Below are 10,818 nucleotides of genomic sequence, written 5' to 3' on the forward strand. Positions count from 1 at the left end.
TGGACACCACTACATACGGCAAAAAAAAAGAAATGTATGTTTGGCCAAAAATATGTTTTAAATATATGCTAAATACATTTTGTAGAATGTAAAGCTTAATTAAATTGAATTAGAACAATTATTTAGTTTTTAGCCTATATATTAATAGCCTTAAGTTTAGCCTATATATTAACATATATTTCAAAATGTATTTCAGGGGCAACTATACATTTCTAATTTTACAACCCATATGGCAAACATATTTTTTGTCTAGTCAAAATATAAAAGTTTGTTAAAATGTATGAAATATATGTATAAAATCTTTTATTTTTAAGTATATTTTATAACCTATGTTTACAGGTTTGTAACATACAAAGTTTATCTTCCAATGCAAAGTGAATATAAATGCTTTGAATTATATATATATATATATATATATATATATATATATATATATATATATATATATATATATATATATATATATATATATATATATATATATATATATTTTTTTATATATATTTCAAAAATATACAACAAATGTCCAAAACATATATTGGTGAAAAATATATTTTTGTAAACATATTTTAAAATATATTTCAAAACATATATTTATTTGTTTTGAAATATATTTTGTAATCCTATTTGGAAATATATTTTTTGCCGTATGAACTTAGGGTATAGTGAGCTATATTGGGCACAGCATAGTTTATAAAGTTTAAAATATAAGAGGCAGTCTCCCGAACAGGGATTAGCTTAAACCAGGCCTAGGCCTTAGTTTAATTAGGAAATAAAACCAGTGTCAACAAGCATGCCTTACTAAAAACATTACTTGTGTGCATTTTGAGGCAAGTAATGACATTACTTTTCTCTTAGGGTCATGCTGTCCAGATTAATATTTTCAGACAATATCCATAATCATAACATTATTTAAAGGGGTCATATAATGAGACTTTTTAAAAATGTTAAATAAGTCTTTATTGTCCCCAGAGTGTGTGAAGTTTTAGCTCAAAATACCACATAGATAATTTATTATAGTATGTTAAAATTCCCACTTTGTCTGTGTTTAAATGCCAGTGAGCTGAAGAAATGCAAACACTGATGGTCATGATGGTGGTTTGTTGAAATTAAACATTAAGGTGCACTCTCTCTGCACTAAATGGCAGTACTGTGGTTGGATAGTGCAGATTAAGGGGCGGTATTGTTATAATAAGATCCCCTTCTGACATCACAAAGGGAGCCAGATTTCAATGACTTATTTTTTCGTATGCTTGCAGAGAATGGTTTACCAAAGCTAAGTTACTGGGTTGATCTTTTTCACATTTTAGGTTGATAGAAGCACCCGGCATGGAAAAAGTCAGATTTTCATGATATGTCCACTTTAAAGACAATGCTCTTGTAATCTAAGTTTAACAGGTTGATTTTATTGTATTTACTCTTCTGCATAGCAAAAGGAACGGCACAATTTAAAAAAATCCCTTAAAGGAGTATTCCACTTTAAAGATGGGGTCCATTGACTTTCATAGTAGGAAGAAAATACTATGGTAAGTCAATGGGCCCCATCTATAAAGTGGAATACTCCTTTAAGAAGTCCTGACTTACCACAGTGTGTGGCTGATTCAAAGCCAGTTTTCACAATTTACAATAGTTTATGAACAATGTTTACTGACAGCAGAAATGTCAGCATGATACAATATTGCACTGAGGTTATTGCTGTGTTTGCATATCAACAAGGAGACAGTACTCAACTCAATGCTGAGAGGGGCAATGGTTAGCAGACATAAAATATAAACATGCGAACAAAAGCTGAGGCTTAGAAAAAAAATACTGTAGCTCAGCAAATAGATAAATATAAATATACCTCTTATCAATTTACCTCAACTTTAAAACATGTACGCTTTTCTGTTGCATTTTTGTCTTCCTTTTGCAGTTTGACAAACGTGGTTTGTATACTGTTGTTGTATAGAAAAGAGCTGCATGGCGATATTAATAAATCTTATATGTGTGTGTGTTTCCATTGTGTGAATTATTTGTTTTTAGTTATGATCTCTATACTGAGACTGGTGTCTTAGTGTGTATATGTAGCATCCTGCATTTTCTTTATTAAAGGAGGCTTGTGATATTTTAGCCTTTACCACAATGATACTGGTCAAAATATGCCACAGAATGTGTTTTTCTATACTTTTAAATGACACTGCTTTGTATATTATGTGCATGGTGCTGGAAAGATGCTTTTCTGTATACACTGTCTGCTAAAGGACTTTTCTAATAGCAGTAGAAAGCAAACATAGACATCACACATCTGTCGAAAGGATGGCAGTGCTAATGTTCATCAGGAAGTGAAATTGTTTAAGGAAGTTGGTTGTTTTTAACTAAAGGAGGAAGTGAAATAAAGCTAAAGAGGAAAACTGATCAGCAGTACTGATTGCAACAAAAGCATACAGTTACATAGCTCATAATGAGAATCTGAATGAAATCATTATATTGATGTTGTAGATTTCCTTTCTCAGTCAAATGGGGAATATCAAAATGAAAATGATATAACTATATTATTCAAAGGACTATGTCATTTAGGAATGTAGATTTTTAATTGGTAATGATGGTAACCAGGTTGTGCCAAGCTGCCTATAGGACAATAAAACTTAATAAAGAAATTATTTGCCATATTTTATGTCCTCTATAGCCATATAAAACAGGAATATATAACATGTAATTTGTAAATAATAATAAACTTTATTTGTATAGCACCTTTCAACTATCAAATTCAACTCAACGTGCTTTACATAGTCAGAATAAAAAAGACACAATTAAATAAGCAACAACATTATATTCAATCAAACAAAATACATTAAACATAAAAATAAAAAATGAAACACAGCACATTTAATAGAAACAAACCATAAATATAAAGTAACTAACTAAATGCCAGATATACTATCTTCCCAAATGTCGGATGGTAATGTTTGCCATATTTTTGGAACAAAATTTATGAATGCTGTGTCACCAATTCTTGATTTATAATTAAAAAGAGAACCGGCGACAATGTAATTCGCTGCCCATTATGACTTTATACGTAAATCACTGAAAATATTCTCATATGTAGATTAAAAGTCCAAGCCTTCACTTTCATTATATGTCAAGGGCACACTGTAAAAAAAAATTCTGTGGAAATGACAGTATTACTGGCAGCTGGTTGCCAGTAACTTACTGTAGATTTTACATTTATGCTATTTACTGGCAACAGTTTGTTCAAAGTTAAATGAACACTAAACATTTTCAGTCTTTATCTTCTACAGTAAGTTACTGGCAACCAGCTGCATAATTACAGCATTTTTTTAACAGTGCAGCCTGAAAAATATACACTGTAAAAAATGCCGCCTTTTTACCTAAAAAAAGACATAACTTATAAAAACTATTTGAAATTGTTTAACTTAATTTGTTGAGCTAAAGGGACACTCCACGCAATGATATTATGCAGGGCCTGAAAGTAGTCCCTGTGTTAACTTTCAATAGCAGGGGACTATTTTCAGGCACTGCGCCTGAAACAGCCATGCTACAGCCATGTTACGGCCGCAAAGTACTTGATTATTACACCGGAATGAGAGTATAGTTCCTAGCCATATCGGCCTAGAAAATCACAACTTTTAATTTTCCGTCCGTTTTAGTACACGATGTAACTACAGAAGAGTTAAGTTTTAAAATATCAAAACTCTTTGGTTATTTTTTAGCACAATGCTAATGGTCTAATCAGATTCAATGGATTATGTTAAGATATTCTAAAAGTGGTGCCGCCAGACCTGCAGATCAGCTGAATGGATTCCTAAAACGGTAAAAATCAAATGTTTAACTCTATAGGGGAGCTGGAAAATTAGCATATTTTCATAAAAGTGGAGTGTCCCTTTAAAGTAACATAAAAACATATGTTGATTTGACAAAAATGCTGCATTATTTACAGTGTAGGAGCAATTTCGTGCCACTGTCAACCTTACCATGATGTTTTTAACAATACTGATATCTAAAATGTTGTTCTTAGCTGCCATGCCCATTTCCTGTTTTCAATGTTTAGCTCTCTCTGGAGTATGGATCAACTTGTCTAAATAAAACTTGTGTATGGATTAACTGGTTCTCACCATGAATATAGCCTGGAATGGCGTAAAGAAATAAGAAGCTCTCTCTGGACTCCATTTCCCATAATCCTCCACGCTCCCCTCCCCTATGTCCTCACCAGCCAGTCATTACCATCATTATCTCCACTACATAAATAACTCACTCTGTTGTTGTCTTGTCTCAGCCTGATTTAGTGTGTCTGTCTGCTTTATGCGCTTTTGTTATTATAAAGTTTATAATTTGTTTCTTCGAGTGTCCAGTCTCGACTGACAGACGTCAATATTTGGTAGCTTCAATACCAATGTGAGGTCTTTGTTCAGGTTTTCAAACATTTTTCATAGTTTGGTCAGTGCAGCTTTTAGAATTGTCACATTCATAACAATTTCGACTTTATTCTTGTTAAATAATGACTTTATTTTTGTTAAATAATTACTTTATTCTCGTTAAATAACGACTTTATTCTCGAAATTATATTTATTCTGACTTTTTTCTCGTTAAATAATGACTTTATTCTCGTTAAATAACGACTTTATGCTCGTTAAATAACAACTTTGTTTTCGTTAAATAATGACTTTATTCTCGTTAAATAACGACTTTATTCTCGAAATTATATTTATTCTGACTTTTTTCTCGTTAAATAATGACTTTATTCTTGTTAAATAATGACTTTATTCTCGTTAAATAACGACTTTATTTTCGTTAAATTATGACTTTATTCTTGTTAAATAATGACTTTATTCTCGTTAAATAACGACTTTATTTTCGTTAAATTATGACTTTATTCTTGTTAAATAACGACTTTATTCTCGAAATTTTATTATTCTGACTTTTTTTCTCGTTAAATAACGACTTTATTCTCGTTAAATAAACACTTTATTTTCGTTAAATAATGACTTTATTCTCATTAAATAACGACTTTATTCTCTAAATTATATTTATTCTGACTTTTTCTCGTTAAATAATGACTTTATTCTTGTTAAATAATGACTTTATTCTCGTTAAATAACGACTTTATGCTCGAAATTATATTTATTCTGACTTTTTTCTCGTTAAATAATGACTTTATTCTTGTTAAATAATGACTTTATTCTCGTTAAATAACGACTTTATTTTCGTTAAATTATGACTTTATTCTTGTTAAATAACGACTTTATTCTCGAAATTTTATTATTCTGACTTTTTTTCTCGTTAAATAACGACTTTATTCTAGTTAAATAAACACTTTATTTTCGTTAAATAATGACTTTATTCTCATTAAATAACGACTTTATTCTCTAAATTATATTTATTCGGACTTTTTCTCGTTAAATAATGACTTTATTCTTGTTAAATAACGACTTTATTCTCGTTAAATAACGACTTTATTCTAGTTAAATAACGACTTGATTCAAGTTAAATAACGACTTGATTCAAGTTAAATAATGCCTTTTTTTCTCGAAATTATATTTATTCTGACTTTATTCTCGTTAAATAATGACTTTATTCTCGTTAAATAACCACAGCAAAAAATATCCGCATGGCTTCTTTATACCGCCAGCCCCAAGCTGTCGGCTATAGGTGCGTCCCTCTGGCGGGGATGAAACTTTTGCCGCCGAATACGTCACTCCCATTTGTTGCGAGATGCCGCCAGCATGCAGCCGGCGGACCGACTGCTTAATTTATGCTTAACTTTTAAAAAAGCGGCTGCCGCCGGCGGTCCGCCGTCAGACCTGTTTGCGATTACGCCCTTACTGCCTCCAGAGCACCGCCGGTGGTCCGCCGACTCATTGCTATCTGGGTTATTCTCGGAATCATATTTATTCTGACTTTTTTTCGTTAAATAATGACTTTATTCTCGTTAAATAATGACTTTATTCTCGTTTAATAACGACTTTATTCTCGTTAAATAACGACTGTATTCTCGTTAAATAATGACTTTATTCTCGTTTAATAACGACTTTATTCTCGTTAAATAACGACTGTATTCTCGTTAAATAACGACTTGATTCAAGTTAAATAACGACTTGATTCAAGTTAAATAATGCCTTTTTTTCTCGAAATTATATTTATTCTGACTTTATTCTCGTTAAATAATGACTTTATTCTCGTTAAATAATGACTTTATTCTCGTTAAATAACGACTTTATTCTCGTTAAATAATGACTTTATTCTCGAAATTATATTTATTCAAACTTTTTTCTTGGTAAATAATGACTTTATTCTCGCCTTTTAATGACTTTAATTTCACGATGGTTTTATTTTTTATTTTAGCTTTGCCCTAATCCTCCTTGGTATTACACAGATAAATATTGGTAATAAATATATTCTCTGAGAAATTACATTTAAATTTTGAAAATTTCACATCCATAATGCTGGAATTAGTCATAGGCCTACTTGTTCAAAGTCACATGAGAATGAGTAAATTAATTTGAATATTTTAATGTCTTTAGTTTTTTTTATGGGGATGGGGGACTATTACTCTACTGACGAGAAAAGTAATTAGATGGATCAAGAATGTCACGATGTGCAATTGTTACCCAAAAAGTATTAAAGAGTGTAAAAACATTATTTCATAACACAGTGCCAAATGTTAAAAACAGAAGGCCATGTAACAAACTCATGTAGCAACGATTTTTCATAACAATCACAAAATGTCAGGACAGAGGCATATGTCACATGGTGATTTGTGTCCCTTTCCTGTCAGCCACACAATCTGTCCCTATCCTGTCTCCAGCAACACTGAATCCTCCACCTTGAGTCGACGTGGAAAGGACATACGGCGTCTTTTCTCTTCTCATTTAAATCTTGAATGACATTCATTGAAATCAAATCAGCAGTTTCGCATTTCCATATCTAAGTGAACTGCACTGAATAGCAGGAAAATGTCACGTGCTGTGATAGGTCATGGTTACTGTTCAGCCTTGGCATTTGAAATGGAGAGTCTGATTGAGTTCACTGGCTCTTCTGTCTTGTTGGCTCGTTGCTTCATTGTTCACAGCTTTTGGTTGATATTTCATGTTTTTGTTCTTCATGTTGTGCTTCAGGACAGCGGTGGTGAACCCTTCAGCTGATTGCTTTCTGCTTCTTCCAGTTCTGACACTGATAGTGTGCACCTTAAAGCCTCTTGTTGTCTATACTGCACAGATGTAGTTCTCATTTTTAGCCACATAGGGTCAGTATGAGGTTGTGGGTTCAGACTCGCAACTCCGTCAGGCTTTGGAGCTTCACCACTTTAAGGATTGCAGGTAAAATTTGAATGCTGTTTCTGTGCATTTTGCCATTTGTCGAATACATAATACGCTTTAAATTTGTTTATACACATAAAATAAGCAATATTTTGTTTTATTGGTGCAAATGCAGTCCAAGAAAATAAACTGATTGCTCAGATTCTCCTTTATATAAAATCTTTTCATAACGATTTCTTTGATGAGAAGAGAGTGTTTCTCTAGGTCAGTTGCTCACACAATGCCTACGGTTGTGTATATCACATGCTAAATGTATAAAAATAATTGTCAAATGGTCTGCTGTCACTGGGACAGTACTCTTTTAAACAGTATTTGGACCTAAAGAGTGCATATTAGTAGCAAATGTATACATAACTGTACCTAAATGTAATATATTAAGACAGTTTAAAGGGTACTGCATGCCCAGGTGACAGCTTGGGACCATTTTCATTTAAAGGGATAGTTTACAAAAAAAAGAAAGAAAATTCCGTCATCATTTACGCACTCTCATGTTGTTACAAACCTGTATAAATGTATTTGTTCTGATGAAGACAAAGAAATAAGTTTGTAATCAAGCAGGAAACAAAAGCACCATTGACTTCCACAGTAGAAAAAAATCCTATAGAAGTCAATGGTGCTCAAAACGGTTTTGTTACAAACATTGCAATATCTTCTTTTGTGTTTAACAGAACAAAGAAATGTATATAAGCTTGTAACAACATGAGAATGATCTATCCCTTTAATATCCATGTCTAAAGCTCCCTTTAACATACAATAATAGCATAGTTCAGTATTATATAGCTCAGACAATTGTAGAGTTCTGGTCTTTCGAAACATTGTTGATGTCTCTTCAGAAACATCATATTTTTTTACCTTACAGAAGGTTAACTCACGTGTGTTTCTCTAAATAGAAGAAGCTGATGTCATTGAATTATAAACAAATCATTAAACACACAGCTTTCAATAAAAAATTCTGACTAGCAAGAATTTGTACCAGAGATTCATGGCAAGAATTAAAATACACAAATTCAACGTACACTGAAAAATTATTCTGACCCTATTTTAAGTTAAAGGAGACATATCATGAAAATCGGACTTTTTCCACACTGTAAAAAATCCAACTAATGAAATGTTGGACGGGCAAAAATATATAAGTTAAACCAATTTTTTTGTTTGAGCTAGTTGAGAAGACATATTATTTTAAGTCTAGATAAATCTGTGTTTAAAATATTAAATGAATGGTTATTTTCAAATCCAGTCAACATTCAGAATGGCTAGTGTTGACTGAACTAATTAAGACAAATCAGGTAAATATGTGGACTTATGACAGCTATGTTTTCTGACAACAAAATGCTCATAATATTACTGTTATTTGGTCACAAAATGTAATTGTAAGAGTTGTTCAGGCGTGAATGTATGTGCTTTAAGTTTAAATATGCGGTCTGTTAATAAGGATAGCGTCTATTTAAAAATGTGCTCGGACACTTTCGGACGTAGAGGAGCTCCAGAAAATTACAGACACTTAAGCGCTCACACCCCGCCCAGCGCAGCCTCGCCTCGGCAAGCGCATCAGAAATCGACTGCTGGCTCTGGTATCTCTGTGGCGTTTAAACGTGATTTAATTCATTTTAATTTCTCATACTTAACAATGAAAGGGTTGTTTTAAATCATATTTTAGGATTGCACTTAATTGATATCGCTGTTGAGTGATGTTTCATATCTTTTACATTTGTTATAACCGGACTGCATGCGAATTTGAACTTCAGAGCTGAAGGAGCGGGTGGAGAAATAGTCCCAATATCATAACAATCTTAAATCAAACTTCTAAATGTACCCGTGTGTGTACCCGTGTGCGCGCGCACGTGCGCGCGACCCGCTCGCGCGCGCGTGTGGATGTACAGTATGTGCGTGAGTTTTTAATTTAAAATGTCTTAACTTAACTCGGAAGGATCTGAATTACAGGTCATTTCATTTGAGATCATTCCGCATGTAACAGCTGCATCACTCACTGTTTCCCACAACGGCACAAGTCATCAGCCGTTTCCTCAAGTTCACGTCAGGTAAGTGTTTGTAAATAAATGCTAATTTTAGACTATATTAAGACGCAAATACTCGACGTTTTTGTAAACATATAAGTTATATAAAGGTGTGTTATGTTATGTGTCCGAGTTAAAGTGTGTGTTATGTTATGTGTCCGAGTTAAAGTGGAGCTATTTTAGTTAAGATAATACCGGACAGGGTTTAGGACTCCGTCTTAATTATAATTGGGACATTTCTACAAACAAACCTTATAAAATACAATACTGGCGTGAATTTTGAGACAAAACAATAGCACTCATATGTTAAGAGATGTCAGTATTTTAGTCAGTGATAAGTCCTGTCCGAGAAAAACGCCCAATAGTGTTTAATTCAATTACGTGTGATGTCTGAGGGAAATTTGGCAATTTTAGGGTATAAAATCTTTCACCGTCAAGCTTTATTATATTAAACATGTTATTTATGTATGTGTGTGTGTTTATATTCCTCTGTTTATTAAACCAGAGCGGTGATGATGTGGAAGAGGCAGACCAGAGGGCTGAAGAAAGTCTCCTAAATGGCCCTGCAGATGTTCTGACGGACTTTGGAGTGCCTTTTGGACTGTTTTATGCCCTCTATTTAGAGAAGACTTAATTCTGTATGTTCAGTCTGTATGATAAGTGAATAAAGCTTTTGTTTTTATGTGACTGAAGTTAATTATTTGTTAACAACACCAGCATAAATTATTTGATAAATAATTTAAAAAAGTTTCTTAAAAATTCCCAAATAATAAATATTAATTGAAATAACACATACAACATTGAGTAAATACTTAAATTTTAATTGACAGAGTCTTTGCTGTAAGTTTTTAAAGATTCAACTGATTAAAACATTTTAGTTGAATGAACTATAAAGCTAGTTGAGCAAACATACTTTTTTATATTTGAGTCAAGTTTGGGCCAACTAAAAAACATCAATCCAGGTAACACTTTGGAGTCAGAAATTGAGTGAACGTAAAATTTCTGTGGAACTAGTTACTAAAAAATAATTCATTGAGCCAACAATTTATTTTTTACAGTGCATGCTTAAGTGCTATAATTGGGTCGCCAGTGCTTCTATCAACATAGAAAATGTGTAAAAGATCAACCCAGTAACTTTTCAAGTTTTCAAGAACCATTCTCTTTAAACAAAATAAATAGGTAATTCAAATTTGGCTCCCCTTATGATGTCAGAAGGGAATAACACCGCCCCTTAATCTGCACTATCCAACCACGGCACTGCTATTTAGTGCAGAGATCAGCTCATTTGCATTTTAAAGGACACCAAAACAACACATTTTGTTCACACCTACAAAGTGGCAATTTTAACATGCTATAATAAATGATCTATATAGTATTTTTAACTAAAACTTTACATATGAACTCTGGGGACACCAAAGATTTAGTTTAAATCTTAAAAAGTCTTGTGAAATGTCCCCTTTAACATTTGCTCATTTAATTTATTACAATAT

General features: G+C 32.5%; 1 long non-coding RNA gene across 1 annotated transcript; it reads left to right on the plus strand.

Annotated features, from left to right (window-relative positions):
- The first annotated feature begins 8,818 nt into the window (after nt 1-8,818).
- On the plus strand, nt 8,819-10,015 carry LOC141362063 (uncharacterized). The gene is made up of 2 exons (XR_012368038.1): nt 8,819-9,352; nt 9,834-10,015. It is a non-coding gene; the product is annotated as an uncharacterized lncRNA (long non-coding RNA).
- The last annotated feature ends 803 nt before the right edge of the window (nt 10,016-10,818 follow it).

This window comes from Misgurnus anguillicaudatus, chromosome 25 (assembly GCF_027580225.2).
Source record: "Misgurnus anguillicaudatus chromosome 25, ASM2758022v2, whole genome shotgun sequence".
Lineage (NCBI taxonomy): Eukaryota > Metazoa > Chordata > Actinopteri > Cypriniformes > Cobitidae > Misgurnus > Misgurnus anguillicaudatus.